The sequence below is a fragment of the Anabrus simplex genome, chromosome 1 (genome assembly GCF_040414725.1).
Source record: "Anabrus simplex isolate iqAnaSimp1 chromosome 1, ASM4041472v1, whole genome shotgun sequence".
Classification (NCBI taxonomy): domain Eukaryota; kingdom Metazoa; phylum Arthropoda; class Insecta; order Orthoptera; family Tettigoniidae; genus Anabrus; species Anabrus simplex.
Window position 1 is genome coordinate 44,817,970 of NC_090265.1, and position 16,585 is coordinate 44,834,554.

The window sequence follows — 16,585 nt, forward strand, 5'->3', positions numbered from 1 at the left end:
AATACAAGGCACCCCTTAAATATATGTGTTTATCTACCTGTAGGCCTACAGTTGAAGATGTTCCGTAAAACTACCTCTCTCCACAATCTATACTCATTAATAGAGATGGATAGTTTTATTTCCTCTCGGCAACAGTATGCCATAAAGGGTTAGGCATGGCAGTTGAGGACGCCTACGCGAAGTACTGGTCCTACTCACAAGTTGTATGCCGTTCCTAAGTACTTTGCTCCAGGACACTACCCTAGATGCGGAAGAGTTAAGATCCCCCGCTGTGTCAGAGGGAAAAACCAACCCTGGATGGTAAAGGAATTAAGGTAGGAAGAAGAATAGCCAGATCTTGCCATGTATTCTCACGAGTCCCTAAATGTAATACTTGCCAGTGCCCTAGCAGCCATGATTTAGAACGTGAAATTACATATATTCCTGGCCAGGGAGCATGATGTGTAAGACATATTTTAGAAAGGTTAGAATATGGGAACTTTATTCCATTTGGTATTGTGAAGTTCTCCAGAGGTGGGTACGAGAGGGTAGCGTGGCCGAGCGGTCTAAGGCGCTGGTTTTAGGCACCAGTCGGAAAGGGCGTGGGTTCGAATCCCACCGCTGCCAACACTTTTCTACTTTAGTAAGAACGATCACTTCGGTTTATTATGCAATCCTCGTCGTTTTTTGTTCAATTGTGCAAGATCTTCAATGAGTATTCTGTAGCTCTTATGTGTAATTTGCAAATTGCTTACCTTCATTTAACTGTGAACAGTCCCCAGCTATTTAAAATTTCCTGGCAGCGGTGGGATTCGAACCCACGCCCTTTCGGACTGCTGCCTTAAACCAGCGCCTTAGACCGCTCGGCCACGCTACCGGCGTCTTAGCAGTTAGTGCGGACAACTGACAACGTCCTGTTGTCGTTAACATTCTGATAATGTACACTATATTATTCCTTAACAATGAAAGTTCAGTTCGCCTCTGTAGCGTAGTAGTTAGCGTGATTAGCTGCGACCTCCCGAGGCAAGGGTTCGATTCACGGCTCTGGTATCCTTGAAGTGGTTTTCGGTGGTTTCCCAATTCTACTCCACCGGTCGAGTTGGCGTGGGGTTAGGAGCGCGCAGCTGTGAGCTCGCATCCGGAGGAAGTGAGTTGAAACCCCACTGTCGGCAGCCCTGAAGATGGTTTTCTTTGGTTTCCCATATTCACACCAGGCAAATGCTAGGGCTGTACCTTATTTAAGGCCACGGCCGCTTCCTTCCCATTCCTGGGCGTTTCCTCTCCCATCGTCGCCGTAAGACTTAAGTATGTTTGCGCGACGCAAAGCGAGAAGCAATAATTGAAAAAAAGCACTTCTACTCCAGGCAAATGCCAGCACGATACATAACTTAAGGCCATGACCACATCCCTCTCTCTAAATGGCTGACCCTTTAAGTCTTCTCACTCTTTGCGTCAGCCCCATGAATTTCTTCTGTGTTCGTATGGCGAAGAACATTTCAAGATTTAATGTTTTTTTAAAGCTGTCAGCAAGTCTTAACTGGGTCTGAAAGGTTAACACCCGTATGTGATGTGGATTGCCATAATGCGGTATATATACGATTTATCAATATTTTACAGTAAGCTTTTAACATTCAAAGACCGAACATTCCTTCTTACTGGCCATGGGTACTTAGTGCAAGGCGCAAGTATACTTCCACGACCGTAATTCGGTAACGACATTGAGGTTGAGCCAGACGTCCTCCTGAATACTATGGTGATGTGATGGTGAGGGCCGACGTAAAAAAAATCGGGTGTTGGTATGCGAGGATCCTGACGGGGTGGAAGGCGTACGTTTAGTTTTAATGCTGTTTTATCATATGTTGTGTAAAAAATACAAGGCACCCCTTAAATATATGTGTTTATCTACCTGTAGGCCTACAGTTGAAGATGTTCCGTAAAACTACCTCTCTCCACAATCTATATCCATTAATAGAGATGGATAGTTTTATTTCCTCTCGGCAACAGTATGCCATAAAGGGTTAGGCATGGCAGTTGAGGAAGCCTAGGCGAAGTACTGGTCCTACTCAGAAGTTGTATGCCGTTCCTAAGTACCTTGCTCCAGGACACTACCCTAGATGCGGAAGAGTTACAGAGGTGTGAAAATTATTAGAATAATTTGAAAATTTTGTATAAAATCATATTTATTCATTGATATTTTACTTCCAATTGAAATTAATCACATATTTAGTATTTGGTATTTATGCTCTTTGGATTGTGTGATAGATTCAATCTGTTTTGGAATGCTTTCTACAATTTTTTGCCGGAATCTTTGATTTCCGTATCATGATGTCATATTTTAATGAGTGTCTCTATGAGATTTATCTTGGTTGTAATGCTATTTTTCTTCATTTTCCTCTTCACAATGGCCCAGAGATTCTCAATAGGGTTTAGACCTGGGCTATTGCCAGGCTAAGGAAGAGTTTTTACATCGTTTTCACTTATAAACTTCGTCATAGTCTTCGGTTAATGGCACGGAGCACCACCATGCATGAATATAAAGCCACCATTGGGAAACCACTCTCTCATTTGGGGCAAAAATCCTCTTTCAGGTACTGTTTTGTATTGATGCTAGTTCATCATACCCTCTACTATGTACAGACGTCCTGTATTATGAACTGACGTAACACACCCGACCATAACCTGGGTGGAATGCTTGACAGTTTGTGCAATGCATTGGGGCAAGAACTCTTCATCAGTGCTTCTCCTCACGTACCGGGTACCGGCTAATTTTGTCTGTTATCGCAAACACTGATTCGTCGGGAAAACATATCTGAAAATTTAAAAACGTCATATAATACCATACACACTTCAGTATAATGAAAATGAAGTGAGTAAGTTGCTTGCAAAGAGAACTTTATCCATTTGTTTTAAATTTGGAATTTTCCTTCTTCAGAATATCATATTACATTTCAGGTTCTTTGACTGGTATCATTCTAAGTAACTAATACTAATTTTATAATACCCTGCTCCAGTCATCTCTGAAATGTTCTCTGACGTCTTTTTCCCTGGAAAGCCTCTTCTTTGCAATTGCAGGCGCGATCTTAGCCTTCTTTCCTGGACGGCGTGTAGGGAGATGAGCAGAAATTATTTTTCGACAAACGGTTGAATAGCAGACATTTACACCGTGGTTCTCCAAACTCCACTTTAATTCTCTGCTAGTGGCTCTTCTAGGTCTCTTTGCCATTTGAAGTAATTTCCATTCAGTCTTAGGACTGAATTTACTTTTCCTTCCACATTTTCCTACCCGAGAATTTGCATGTTCGAAACCAGAATTCAAAGACTCTTCACTCTACACACAAATGTTTGTGAAATCTGTAATCTATCTGCTATTTCTCCTTGCGTGTAACGTTTGAAAGCCATTTTCCTAGGAGAAAGGTCACTTTTCTTGCCCATTGTCAAAAACACACACACACACACAATTAACAACCTTAACAGTTTGATAAAAACCACTAAATCATAATAAATTAGGCAAAGAAATCAGCTGGGAAACTATGGTAACATATAACAACAATCATAACAATACTAAAACACTTTCACAATGACAGAACCTGAATTCTGAAGTCAACTGTTCAAACACACATTGTAGCTAACATGACACAATTTTGAAGAAATGTCGCAATTATTCTGAAATTACTCCTTTGTAAGACAGTAAATATTCCAAATCACTGTTAAAAGATGAAAATGAAATGTACTAACATTTAAACTCATAATGAAAGTGAAATAGTACACCTAATTAGAAGAGAAACCAAAAAAATTGTGTTAATCACAATTTTTCTAATAATTTTCACACCTCTGTAAGATCCCCCGCTGTGGCAGAGGGAAAAACCAACCCTGGATGGTAAAGGAATTAAGGTAGGAAGAAGAATAGCCAGATCTTGCCATGTAAACTCACGCGTCCCTAAATGTAATATTTGCCAGTGCCCTAGCAGCCATGATTTAGAACGTGAAATTACATATATTCCTGGCCAGGGAGCATGATGTGTAAGACATATTTAAGAAAGGTTAGAATATGGGAACTTTATTCCATTTGGTATTGTGAACTTCTCCAGAGGTTGGTACGAAAGGGTAGCGTGGCCGAGCGGTCTAAGGCGCTGGTTTTAGGCACCAGTCCGAAAGGGCGTGGGTTCGAATCCCACCGCTGCCAACACTTTTCTACTTTAGTAAGAACGATCACTTCGGTTTATTATGCAATCCTCGTCGTTTTTTGTTCAATTGTGCAAGATCTTCAATGAGTATTCTGTAGCTCTTATGTGTAATTTGCAAATTGCTTACCTTCATTTAACTGTGAACAGTCCCCAGCTATTTAAAATTTCCCGGCAGCGGTGGGATTCGAACCCACGCCCTTTCGGACTGGTGCCTTAAACCAGCGCCTTAGACCGCTCGGCCACGCTACCGGCGTTTTAACAGTTAGTGCGGACAACTGACAACGTCCTGTTGTCGTTAACATTCTGATAATGTACTTTATATTATTCCTTAACAATGAAAGTTCAGTTCGCCTCTGTAGCGTAGTAGTTAGCGTGATTAGCTGCGACCTCCAGAGGCCAGGGTTCGATTCACGGCTCTGGTATCCTTGAAGTGGTTTTCGGTGGTTTCCCAATTCTACTCCACCGGTCGAGTTGGCGTGGGGTTAGGAGCGCGCAGCTGTGAGCTCGCATCCGGAGGAAGTGAGTTGAAACCCCACTGTCGGCAGCCCTGAAGATGGTTTTCTTTGGTTTCCCATATTCACACCAGGCAAATGCTAGGGCTGTACCTTATTTAAGGCCACGGCCGCTTCCTTCCCATTCCTGGGCGTTTCCTCTCCCATCGTCGCCGTAAGACTTAAGTGTGTTTGCGCGACGCAAAGCGAGAAGCAATAATTGAAAAAAAGCACTTCTACTCCAGGCAAATGCCAGCACGATACATAACTTAAGGCCATGGCAACATCCCTCTCTCTAAATGGCTGACCCTTTAAATCTTCTCACTCTTTGCGTCAGCCCCATGAATTTCTCTTGTGTTCGTATGGCGAAGAACATTTCAAGATTTAATGTTTTTTTAAAGCTGTCAGCAAGTCTTAACTGGGTCTGAAAGGTTAACACCCGTATGTGATGTGGATTGCCATAATGCGGTATATATACGATTTATCAATATTTTACGGTAAGCTTTTAACATTCAAAGACCGAACATTCCTGCTTACTGGCCATGGGTACTTAGTGCAAGGCGCAAGTATACTTCCACGACCGTAATTCGGTAACGACATTGAGGTTGAGCCAGACGTCCTCCTGAATACTATGGTGATGTGATGGTGAGGGCCGAAGTAAAAAAAATTGGGTGTTGGTATGCGAGGATCCTGACGGGGTGGAAGGCGTACGTTTGGTTTTAATGCTGTTTTATCATATGTTGTGTAAAAAATACAAGACATCCCTTAAATATATGTGTTTATCTACCTGTAGGCCTACAGTTGAAGATGTTCCGTAAAACTACCACTCTCCACAATCTATATTCATTAATAGAGATGGATAGTTTTATTTCCTCTCGGCAACAGTATGCCACAAAGGGTTAGGCATGGCAGTTGAGGAAGCCTAGGCGAAGTACTGGTCCTACTCACAAGTTGTATGCCGTTCCTAAGTACTTTGCTCCAGGACACTACCCTAGATGCGGAAGAGTTAAGATCCCCCGCTGTGTCAGAGGGAAAAACCAACCCTGGATGGTAAAGGAATTAAGGTAGGAAGAAGAATAGCCAGATCTTGCCATGTAAACTCACGCGTCCCTAAATGTAATACTTGCCAGAGCCCTAGCAGCCATGATTTAGAACGTGAAATTACATATATTCCTGGCCAGGGAGCATGATGTGTAAGACATATTTTAGAAAGGTTAGAATATGGGAACTTTATTCCATTTGGTATTGTGAAGTTCTCCAGAGGTAGGTACGAAAGGGTAGCGTGGCCGAGCGGTCTAAGGCGCTGGTTTTAGGCACCAGTCCGAAAGGGCGTGGGTTCGAATCCCACCGCTGCCAACACTTTTCAACTTTAGTAAGAACGATCACTTCGGTTTATTATGCAATCCTCATCGTTTTTTGTTCAATTGTGCAAAATCTTCAATGAGTATTCTGTAGCTCTTATGTGTAATTTGCAAATTGCTTACCTTCATTTAACTGTGAACAGTCCCCAGCTATTTAAAATTTCCTGGCAGCGGTGGGATTCGAACCCACGCCCTTTCGGACTGGTGCCTTAAACCAGCGCCTTAGACCGCTCGGCCACGCTACCGGCGTCTTAGCATTTAGTGCGGACAACTGACAACGTCCTGTTGTCGTTAACATTCTGATAATGTACACTATATTATTCCTTAACAATGAAAGTTCAGTTCGCCTCTGTAGCGTAGTAGTTAGCGTGATTAGCTGCGACCTCCAGAGGCCAGGGTTCGATTCACGGCTCTGGTATCCTTGAAGTGGTTTTCGGTGGTTTCCCAATTCTACTCCACCGGTCGAGTTGGCGAGGGGTTAGGAGCGCGCAGCTGTGAGCTCGCATCCGGAGGAAGTGAGTTGAAACCCCACTGTCGGCAGCCCTGAAGATGGTTTTCTTTGGTTTCCCATACTCACACCATGCATATGCTAGGGCTGTACCTTATTTAAGGCCACGGCCGCTTCCTTCCCATTCCTGGGCGTTTCCTCTCCCATCGTCGCCGTAAAACTTAAGTGCGTTTGCGCGACGCAAAGCGAGAAGCAATAATTGAAAAAAAGCACTTCTACTCCAGGCAAATGCCAGCACGATACATAACTTAAGGCCATGGCCACATCCCTCTCTCTAAATGGCTGACCCTTTAAGTCTTCTCACTCTTTGCGTCAGCCCCATGAATTTCTTTTGTGTTCGTATGGCGAAGAACATTTCAAGATTTAATGTTTTTTTAAAGCTGTCAGCAAGTCTTAACTGGGTCTGAAAGGTTAACACCCGTATGTGATGTGGATTGCCATAATGCGGTATATATACGATTTATAAATATTTTACGGTAAGCTTTTAACATTCAAAGACCGAACATTCCTGCTTACTGGCCATGGGTACTTAGTGCAAGGCGCAAGTATACTTCCACGACCGTAATTCGGTAACGACATTGAGGTTGAGCCAGACGTCCTCCTGAATACTATGGTGATGTGATGGTGAGGGCCGACGTAAAAAAAATCGGGTGTTGGTATGCGAGGATCCTGACGGGGTGGAAGGCGTACGTTTGGTTTTAATGCTGTTTTATCATATGTTGTGTAAAAAATACAAGGCACCCCTTAAATATATGTGTTTAACTACCTGTAGGCCTACAGTTGAAGATGTTCCGTAAAACTACCTCTCTCCACAATCTATATCCATTAATAGAGATGGATAGTTTTATTTCCTCTCGGCAATAGTATGCCATAAAGGGTTAGGCATGGCAGTTGACTAAGCCTAGGCGAAGTACTGGTCCTACTCAGAAGTTGTATGCCGTTCCTAAGTACCTTGCTCCAGGACACTACCCTAGATGCGGAAGAGTTAAGATCCCCCGCTGTGTCAGAGGGAAAAGCAACCCTGGATGGTAAAGGAATTAAGGTAGGAAGAAGAATAGCCAGATCTTGCCATGTAAACTCACGCGTCCCTAAATGTAATACTTGCCAGTGCCCTAGCAGCCATGATTTAGAACGTGAAATTACATATATTCCTGGCCAGGGAGCATGATGTGTAAGACATATTTTAGAAAGGTTAGAATATGGGAACTTTATTCCATTTGGTATTGTGAACTTCTCCAGAGGTAGGTACGAAAGGGTAGCGTGGCCGAGCGGTCTAAGGCGCTGGTTTTAGGCACCAGTCCGAAAGGGCGTGGGTTCGAATCCCACCGCTGCCAACACTTTTCTACTTTAGTAAGAACGATCACTTCGGTTTATTATGCAATCCTCGTCGTTTTTTGTTCACTAGTGCAAGATCATCAATGAGTATTCTGTAGCTCCTATGTGTAATTTGCAAATTGCTTACCATCATTTAACTGTGAACAGTCCCCAGCTATTTAAAATTTCCTGGCAGCGGTGTGATTCGAACCCACGCCCTTTCGGACTGGTGCCTTAAACCAGCGCCTTAGACCGCTCGGCCACGCTGCTGGCGTCTTAGCAGTTAGTGCGGACAACTGACAACGGCCTGTTGTCGTTAACATTCTGATAATGTACACTATATTATTCCTTAACAATGAAAGTTCAGTTCGCCTCTGTAGCGTAGTAGTTAGCGTGATTAGCTGCGACCTCCAGAGGCCAGGGTTCGATACACGGCTCTGGTATCCTTGAAGTGGTTTTCGGTGGTTTCCCAATTCTACTCCACCGATCGAGTTGGCGTGGGGTTAGGAGCGCGCAGCTGTGAGCTCGCATCCGGAGGAAGTGAGTTGAAACCCCACTGTCGGCAGCCCTGAAGATGTTTTTCTTTGGTTTCCCATATTCACACCAGGCAAATGCTAGGGCTGTACCTTATTTAAGGCCACGGCCGCTTCCTTCCCATTCCTGGGCGTTTCCTCTCCCATCGTCGCCGTAAGACTTAAGTGTGTTTGCGCGACGCAAAGCGAGAAGCAATAATTGAAAAAAAGCACTTCTACTCCAGGCAAATGCCAGCACGATACATAACTTAAGGCCATGGCCACATCCCTCTCTCTAAATGGCTGACCCTTTAAATCTTCTCACTCTTTGCGTCAGCCCCATGAATTTCTCTTGTGTTCGTATGGCGAAGAACATTTCATGATTTAATGTTTTTTTAAAGCTGTCAGCAAGTCTTAACTGGGTCTGAAAGCTTAACACCCGTATGTGATGTGGATTGCCATAATGCGGTATATATACGATTTATCAATATTTTACGGTAAGCTTTTAACATTCAAAGACCGAACATTCCTGCTTACTGGCCATGGGTACTTAGTGCAAGGCGCAAGTATACTTCCACGACCGTAATTCGGTAACGACATTGAGGTTGAGCCAGACGTCCTCCTGAATACTATGGTGATGTGATGGTGAGGGCCGACGTAAAAAAAATTGGGTGTTGGTATGCGAGGATCCTGACGGGGTGGAAGGCGTACGTTTGGTTTTAATGCTGTTTTATCATATGTTGTGTAAAAAATACAAGACACCCCTTAAATATATGTGTTTATCTACCTGTAGGCCTACAGTTGAAGATGTTCCGTAAAACTACCACTCTCCACAATCTATATTCATTAATAGAGATGGATAGTTTTATTTCCTCTCGGCAACAGTATGCCACAAAGGGTTAGGCATGGCAGTTGAGGAAGCCTAGGCGAAGTACTGGTCCTGCTCAGAGGTTGTATGCCATTCCTAAGTACTTTGCTCCAGGACACTACCCTAGATGCGGAAGAGTTAAGATCCCCCGCTGTGTCAGAGGGAAAAACCAACCCTGGATGGTAAAGGAATTAAGGTAGGAAGAAGAATAGCCAGATCTTGCCATGTAAACTCACGCGTCCCTAAATGTAATACTTGCCAGAGCCCTAGCAGCCATGATTTAGAACGTGAAATTACATATATTCCTGGCCAGGGAGCATGATGTGTAAGACATATTTTAGAAAGGTTAGAATATGGGAACTTTATTCCATTTGGTATTGTGAAGTTCTCCAGAGGTAGGTACGAAAGGGTAGCGTGGCCGAGCGGTCTAAGGCGCTGGTTTTAGGCACCAGTCCGAAAGGGCGTGGGTTCGAATCCCACCGCTGCCAACACTTTTCAACTTTAGTAAGAACGATCACTTCGGTTTATTATGCAATCCTCATCGTTTTTTGTTCAATTGTGCAAAATCTTCAATGAGTATTCTGTAGCTCTTATGTGTAATTTGCAAATTGCTTACCTTCATTTAACTGTGAACAGTCCCCAGCTATTTAAAATTTCCTGGCAGCGGTGGGATTCGAACCCACGCCCTTTCGGACTGGTGCCTTAAACCAGCGCCTTAGACCGCTCAGCCACGCTACCGGCGTCTTAGCATTTAGTGCGGACAGCTGACAACGTCCTGTTGTCGTTAACATTCTGATAATGTACACTATATTATTCCTTAACAATGAAAGTTCAGTTCGCCTCTGTAGCGTAGTAGTTAGCGTGATTAGCTGCGACCTCCAGAGGCCAGGGTTCGATTCACGGCTCTGGTATCCTTGAAGTGGTTTTCGGTGGTTTCCCAATTCTACTCCACCGGTCGAGTTGGCGAGGGGTTAGGAGCGCGCAGCTGTGAGCTCGCATCCGGAGGAAGTGAGTTGAAACCCCACTGTCGGCAGCCCTGAAGATGGTTTTCTTTGGTTTCCCATACTCACACCATGCAAATGCTAGGGCTGTACCTTATTTAAGGCCACGGCCGCTTCCTTCCCATTCCTGGGCGTTTCCTCTCCCATCGTCGCCGTAAGACTTAAGTGTGTTTGCGCGACGCAAAGCGAGAAGCAATAATTGAAAAAAAGCACTTCTAATCCAGGCAAATGCCAGCACGATACATAACTTAAGGCCATGGCCACATCCCTCTCTCTAAATGGCTGACCCTTTAAGTCTTCTCACTCTTTGCGTCAGCCCCATGAATTTCTTTTGTGTTCGTATGGCGAAGAACATTTCAAGATTTAATGTTTTTTTAAAGCTGTCAGCAAGTCTTAACTGGGTCTGAAAGCTTAACACCCGTATGTGATGTGGATTGCCATAATGCGGTATATATACGATTTATAAATATTTTATGGTAAGCTTTTAACATTCAAAGACCGAACATTCCTGCTTACTGGCCATGGGTACTTAGTGCAAGGCGCAAGTATACTTCCACGACCGTAATTCGGTAACGACATTGAGGTTGAGCCAGACGTCCTCCTGAATACTGTGGTGATGTGATGGTGAGGGCCGACGTAAAAAAAATCGGGTGTTGGTATGCGAGGATCCTGACGGGGTGGAAGGCGTACGTTTGGTTTTAATGCTGTTTTATCATACGTTGTGTAAAAAATACAAGACACCCCTTAAATATATGTGTTTATCTACCTGTAGGCCTACAGTTGAAGATGTTCCGTAAAACTACCACTCTCCACAATCTATATTCATTAATAGAGATGGATAGTTTTATTTCCTCTCGGCAACAGTATGCCACAAAGGGTTAGGCATGGCAGTTGAGGAAGCCTAGGCGAAGTACTGGTCCTACTCAGAAGTTGTACGCCGTTCCTAAGTACTTTGCTCCAGGACACTACCCTAGATGCGGAAGAGTTAAGATCCCCCGCTGTGTCAGAGGGAAAAACCAACCCTGGATGGTAAAGGAATTAAGGTAGGAAGAAGAATAGCCAGATCTTGCCATGTAAACTCACGCGTCCCTAAATGTAATACTTGCCAGAGCCCTAGCAGCCATGATTTAGAACGTGAAATTACATATATTCCTGGCCAGGGAGCATGATGTGTAAGACATATTTTAGAAAGGTTAGAATATGGGAACTTTATTCCATTTGTTATTGTGAACTTCTCCAGAGGTAGGTACGAATGGGTAGCGTGGCCGAGCGGTCTAAGGCGCTGGTTTTAGGCACCAGTCCGAAAGGGCGTGGGTTCGAATCCCACCGCTGCCAACACTTTTCAACTTTAGTAAGAACGATCACTTCGGTTTATTATGCTATCCTCGTCGTTTTTTGTTCAATTGTGCAAGATCTTCAATGAGTATTCTGTAGCTCTTATGTGTAATTTGCAAATTGCTTACCTTCATTTAACTGTGAACAGTCCCCAGCTATTTAAAATTTCCTGGCAGCGGTGGGATTCGAACCCACGCCCTTTCGGACTGGTGCCTTAAACCAGCGCCTTAGACCGCTCGGCCACGCTACCGGCGTCTTAGCATTTAGTGCGGACAACTGGCAACGTCCTGTTGTCGTTAACATTCTGATAATGTACACTATATTATTCCTTAACAATGAAAGTTCAGTTCGCCTCTGTAGCGTAGTAGTTAGCGTGATTAGCTGCGACCTCCAGAGGCCAGGGTTCGATTCACGGCTCTGGTATCCTTGAAGTGGTTTTCGGTGGTTTCCCAATTCTACTCCACCGGTCGAGTTGGCGAGGGGTTAGGAGCGCGCAGCTGTGAGCTCGCATCCGGAGGAAGTGAGTTGAAACCCCACTGTCGGCAGCCCTGAAGATGGTTTTCTTTGGTTTCCCATACTCACACCATGCAAATGCTAGGGCTGTACCTTATTTAAGGCCACGGCCGCTTCCTTCCCATTGCTGGGCGTTTCCTCTCCCATCGTCGCCGTAAGACTTAAGTGCGTTTGCGCGACGCAAAGCGAGAAGCAATAATTGAAAAAAAGCACTTCTACTCCAGGCAAATGCCAGCACGATACATAACTTAAGGCCATGTCCACATCCCTCTCTCTAAATGGCTGACCCTTTAAGTCTTCTCACTCTTTGCGTCAGCCCCATGAATTTCCTTTGTGTTCGAATGGCGAAGAACATTTCAAGATTTAATGTTTTTTTAAAGCTGTCAGCAAGTCTTAACTGGGTCTGAAAGGTTAACACCCGTATGTGATGTGGATTGCCATAATGCGGTATATATACGATTTATCATTATTTTACGGTAAGCTTTTAACATTCAAAGACCGAACATTCCTGCTTACTGGCCATGGGTACTTAGTGCAAGGCGCAAGTATACTTCCACGACCGTAATTCGGTAACGACATTGAGGTTGAGCCAGACGTCCTCCTGAATACTATGGTGATGTGATGGTGAGGGCCGACGTAAAAAAAATCGGGTGTTGGTATGCGAGGATCCTGACGGGGTGGAAGGCGTACGTTTGGTTTTAATGCTGTTTTATCATATGTTGTGTAAAAAATACAAGGCACCCCTTAAATATATGTGTTTAACTACCTGTAGGCCTACAGTTGAAGATGTTCCGTAAAACTACCTCTCTCCACAATCTATATCCATTAATAGAGATGGATAGTTTTATTTCCTCTCGGCAACAGTATGCCATAAAGGGTTAGGCATGGCAGTTGAGGAAGCCTAGGCGAAGTACTGGTCCTACTCAGAAGTTGTATGCCGTTCCTAAGTACCTTGCTCCAGGACACTACCCTAGATGCGGAAGCGTTACTGTAAGATCCCCCGCTGTGTCAGAGGGAAAAACCAACCCTGGATGGTAAAGGAATTAAGGTAGGAAGAAGAATAGCCAGATCTTGCCATGTAAACTCACGCGTCCCTAAATGTAATACTTGCCAGTGCCCTAGCAGCCATGATTTAGAACGTGAAATTACATATATTCCTGGCCAGGGAGCATGATATGTAAGACATATTTTAGAAAGGGTAGAATATGGGAACTTTATTCCATTTGGTATTGTGAACTTCTCCAGAGGTTGGTACGAAGGGGTAGCGTGGCCGAGCGGTCTAAGGCGCTGGTTTTAGGCACCAGTCCGAAAGGGCGTGGGTTCGAATCCCACCGCTGCCAACACTTTTCTACTTTAGTAAGAACGATCACTTCGGTTTATTATGCAATCCTCGTCGTTTTTTGTTCAATTGTGCAAGATCTTCAATGAGTATTCTGTGGCTCTTATGTGTAATTTGCAAATTGCTTACCTTCATTTAACTGTGAACAGTCCCCAGCTATTTAGAATTTCCTGGCCGCGGTGGGATTCGAACCCACGCCCTTTAGGACTGGTGCCTTAAACCAGCGCCTTAGACCGCTGGGCCACGCTACCGGCGTCTTAGCAGTTAGTGCGGACAACTGACAACGTCCTGTTGTCGTTAACATTCTGATAATGTACTTTATATTATTCCTTAACAATGAAAGTTCAGTTCGCCTCTGTAGCGTAGTAGTTAACGCGATTAGCTGCGACCTCCAGAGGCCAGGGTTCGATACACGGCTCTGGTATCCTTGAAGTGGTTTTCGGTGGTTTCCCAATTCTACTCCACCGTTCGAGTTGGCGTGGGGTTAGGAGCGCGCTGCTGTGAGCTCGCATCCGGAGGAAGTTAGTTGAAACCCCACTGTCGGCAGCCCTGAAGATGGTTTTCTTTGGTTTCCCATATTCACACCAGGCAAATGCTAGGGCTGTACCTTATTTAAGGCCACGGCCGCTTCCTTCCCATTCCTGGGCGTTTCCTCTCCCATCGTCGCCTTAAGACTTAAGTGTGTTTGCGCGACGCAAAGCGAGAAGCAATAATTGAAAAAAAGCACTTCTACTCCAGGCAAATGCCAGCACGATACATAACTTAAGGCCATGGCCACATCCCTCTCTCTAAATGGCTGGCCCTTTAAATCTTCTCACTCTTTGCGTCAGCCCCATGAATTTCTTTTGTGTTCGTATGGCGAAGAACATTTCAGGATTTAATGTTTTTTAAGGCTGTCAGCAAGTCTTAACTGGGTCTGAAAGCTTAACACCCGTATGTGATGTGGATTGCCATAATGCGGTATATATACGATTTATCAATATTTTACGGTAAGCTTTTAACATTCAAAGACCGAACATTCCTGCTTACTGGCCATGGGTACTTAGTGCAAGGCGCAAGTATACTTCCACGACCGTAATTCGGTAACGACATTGAGGTTGAGCCAGACGTCCTCCTGAATACTATGGTGATGTGATGGTGAGGGCCGACGTAAAAAAAAATCGGGTGTTGGTATGCGAGGATCCTGACGGGGTGGAAGGCGTACGTTTGGTTTTAATGCTGTTTTATCATATGTTGTGTAAAAAATACAAGGCACCCCTTAAATATATGTGTTTATCTACCTGTAGGCCTACAGTTGAAGATGTTCCGTAAAACTACCTCTCTCCACAATCTATATTCATTAATAGAGATGGATAGTTTTATTTCCTCTCGGCAACAGTATGCCATAAAGGGTTAGGCATGGCAGTTGAGGAAGCCTAGGCGAAGTACTGGTCCTACCCAGAAGTTGTATGCCGTTCCTAAGTACTTTGCTCCAGGACACTACCCTAGATGCGGAAGAGTTAAGATCCCCCGCTGTGTCAGAGGGAAAAACCAACCCTGGATGGTAAAGGAATTAAGGTAGGAAGAAGAATAGCCAGATCTTGCCATGTAAACTCACGCGTCCCTAAATGTAATACTTGCCAGAGCCCTAGCAGCCATGATTTAGAACGTGAAATTACATATATTCCTGGCCAGGGAGCATGATGTGTAAGACATATTTTAGAAAGGTTAGAATATGGGAACTTTATTCCATTTGGTATTGTGAAACTTCTCCAGAGGTAGGTACGTAAGGGTAGCGTGGCCGAGCGGTCTAAGGCGCTGGTTTTAGGCACCAGTCCGATAGGGCGTGGGTTCGAATCCCACCGCTGCCATCGCTTTTCTACTTTAGTAAGAACGATCACTTCGGTTTATTATGCAATCCTCGTCGTTTTTTGTTCAATTGTGCAAGATCTTCAATGAGTATTCTGTAGCTCTTATGTGTAATTTGCAAATTGCTTACCTTCATTTAACTGTGAACAGTCCCCAGCTATTTAAAATTTCCTGGCAGCGGTGGGATTCGAACCCACGCCCTTTCGGACTGGTGCCTTAAACCAGCGCCTTAGACCGCTCGGCCACGCTACCGGCGTTTTAGCAGTTAGTGCGGACAACTGACAACGTCCTGTTGTCGTTAACATTCTGTTAATGTACACTATATTATTCCTTAACAATGAAAGTTCAGTTCGCCTCTGTAGCGTAGTAGTTAGCGTGATTAGCTGCGACCTCCAGAGGCCAGGGTTCGATTCACGGCTCTGGTATCCTTGAAGTGGTTTTCGGTGGTTTCCCAATTCTACTCCACCGGTCGAGTTGGCGTGGGGTTAGGAGCGCGCAGCTGTGAGCTCGCATCCGGAGGAAGTGAGTTGAAACCCCACTGTCGGCAGCCCTGAAGATGGTTTTCTTTGGTTTCCCATATTCACACCAGGCAAATGCTAGGGCTGTACCTTATTTAAGGCCACGGCCGCTTCCTTCCCATTCCTGGGCGTTTCCTCTCCCATCGTCGCCGTAAGACTTAAGTGTGTTTGCGCGACGCAAAGCGAGAAGCAATAATTGAAAAAAAGCACTTCTACTCCAGGCAAATGCCAGCACGATACATAACTTGACCTTGCCGCGGTGGGGAGGCTTGCGTGTCCCAATGATGCAGATAGCCGAGCCGCAGGTGCAACCATATCGGATGGGTATCTGTTGAGAGACCAGACTAACGAATGGTTCATCGAAAGGGGGGTAGCAGCCTTTCGGTAGTTGCAAGGGCGGCAGTCTAGATGATTGACTGAATCGGCCTTTTAATAATACTCAACATGGCTAGCTGTGTTGATACTGCTACACGGCTGAAAGCAACGGGAAACTACAGCCGTAACTACCTCCCGAAGACATGCAGCTCTCTGTGTATGAATGATGTACTGATGATGGCTTCCTCCCGGGTAAAATATTCCGGAGGTAATCTAGTCCCCCATTCAGATCTCCGGGTGGGGACTACACGAGAGGGGGCGATCATCAGGAAGAAGGATACTGACATTCTGCGAGTCGGAGCGTGGAATGTTAGAAGTTTGAATCGTTGTGGTAGGTTAGAGAATCTGAAAAGGGAGATGGATAGACTAAAGTTAGATGTAGTTGGTATAAGTGAAGTACGTTGGCAGGAAGAGCAGGATTTTTGGTCAGGCGACTACC

At 44.7% G+C, this 16,585-nt stretch overlaps 16 non-coding genes across 16 annotated transcripts; 8 read left to right on the forward strand and 8 right to left on the reverse strand.

Moving 5' to 3' along the window:
• Window positions 1-526: 526 nt before the first annotated feature.
• Window positions 527-606, forward strand: TRNAL-UAG (transfer RNA leucine (anticodon UAG)). Its single transcript has one exon. It is a non-coding gene; the product is annotated as a tRNA-Leu (tRNA).
• Window positions 607-776: 170 nt separating this feature from the next.
• On the reverse strand, window positions 777-856 carry TRNAL-AAG (transfer RNA leucine (anticodon AAG)). Its single transcript has one exon. It is a non-coding gene; the product is annotated as a tRNA-Leu (tRNA).
• A 3,226-nt stretch (window positions 857-4,082) lies between these two features.
• On the forward strand, window positions 4,083-4,162 carry TRNAL-UAG (transfer RNA leucine (anticodon UAG)). Its single transcript has one exon. It is a non-coding gene; the product is annotated as a tRNA-Leu (tRNA).
• Window positions 4,163-4,332: 170 nt separating this feature from the next.
• TRNAL-AAG (transfer RNA leucine (anticodon AAG)) lies at window positions 4,333-4,412 on the reverse strand. Its single transcript has one exon. It is a non-coding gene; the product is annotated as a tRNA-Leu (tRNA).
• Window positions 4,413-5,930: 1,518 nt separating this feature from the next.
• Window positions 5,931-6,010, forward strand: TRNAL-UAG (transfer RNA leucine (anticodon UAG)). The gene has a single exon. It is a non-coding gene; the product is annotated as a tRNA-Leu (tRNA).
• Window positions 6,011-6,180: 170 nt separating this feature from the next.
• TRNAL-AAG (transfer RNA leucine (anticodon AAG)) lies at window positions 6,181-6,260 on the reverse strand. Its single transcript has one exon. It is a non-coding gene; the product is annotated as a tRNA-Leu (tRNA).
• Window positions 6,261-7,777: 1,517 nt separating this feature from the next.
• TRNAL-UAG (transfer RNA leucine (anticodon UAG)) lies at window positions 7,778-7,857 on the forward strand. The gene has a single exon. It is a non-coding gene; the product is annotated as a tRNA-Leu (tRNA).
• Window positions 7,858-8,027: 170 nt separating this feature from the next.
• TRNAL-AAG (transfer RNA leucine (anticodon AAG)) lies at window positions 8,028-8,107 on the reverse strand. Its single transcript has one exon. It is a non-coding gene; the product is annotated as a tRNA-Leu (tRNA).
• Window positions 8,108-9,625: 1,518 nt separating this feature from the next.
• Window positions 9,626-9,705, forward strand: TRNAL-UAG (transfer RNA leucine (anticodon UAG)). The gene has a single exon. It is a non-coding gene; the product is annotated as a tRNA-Leu (tRNA).
• Window positions 9,706-9,875: 170 nt separating this feature from the next.
• On the reverse strand, window positions 9,876-9,955 carry TRNAL-AAG (transfer RNA leucine (anticodon AAG)). Its single transcript has one exon. It is a non-coding gene; the product is annotated as a tRNA-Leu (tRNA).
• Window positions 9,956-11,473: 1,518 nt separating this feature from the next.
• On the forward strand, window positions 11,474-11,553 carry TRNAL-UAG (transfer RNA leucine (anticodon UAG)). The gene has a single exon. It is a non-coding gene; the product is annotated as a tRNA-Leu (tRNA).
• A 170-nt stretch (window positions 11,554-11,723) lies between these two features.
• TRNAL-AAG (transfer RNA leucine (anticodon AAG)) lies at window positions 11,724-11,803 on the reverse strand. Its single transcript has one exon. It is a non-coding gene; the product is annotated as a tRNA-Leu (tRNA).
• Window positions 11,804-13,326: 1,523 nt separating this feature from the next.
• TRNAL-UAG (transfer RNA leucine (anticodon UAG)) lies at window positions 13,327-13,406 on the forward strand. Its single transcript has one exon. It is a non-coding gene; the product is annotated as a tRNA-Leu (tRNA).
• A 170-nt stretch (window positions 13,407-13,576) lies between these two features.
• Window positions 13,577-13,656, reverse strand: TRNAL-AAG (transfer RNA leucine (anticodon AAG)). Its single transcript has one exon. It is a non-coding gene; the product is annotated as a tRNA-Leu (tRNA).
• Window positions 13,657-15,175: 1,519 nt separating this feature from the next.
• Window positions 15,176-15,255, forward strand: TRNAL-UAG (transfer RNA leucine (anticodon UAG)). The gene has a single exon. It is a non-coding gene; the product is annotated as a tRNA-Leu (tRNA).
• A 170-nt stretch (window positions 15,256-15,425) lies between these two features.
• TRNAL-AAG (transfer RNA leucine (anticodon AAG)) lies at window positions 15,426-15,505 on the reverse strand. Its single transcript has one exon. It is a non-coding gene; the product is annotated as a tRNA-Leu (tRNA).
• Window positions 15,506-16,585: the final 1,080 nt, after the last annotated feature.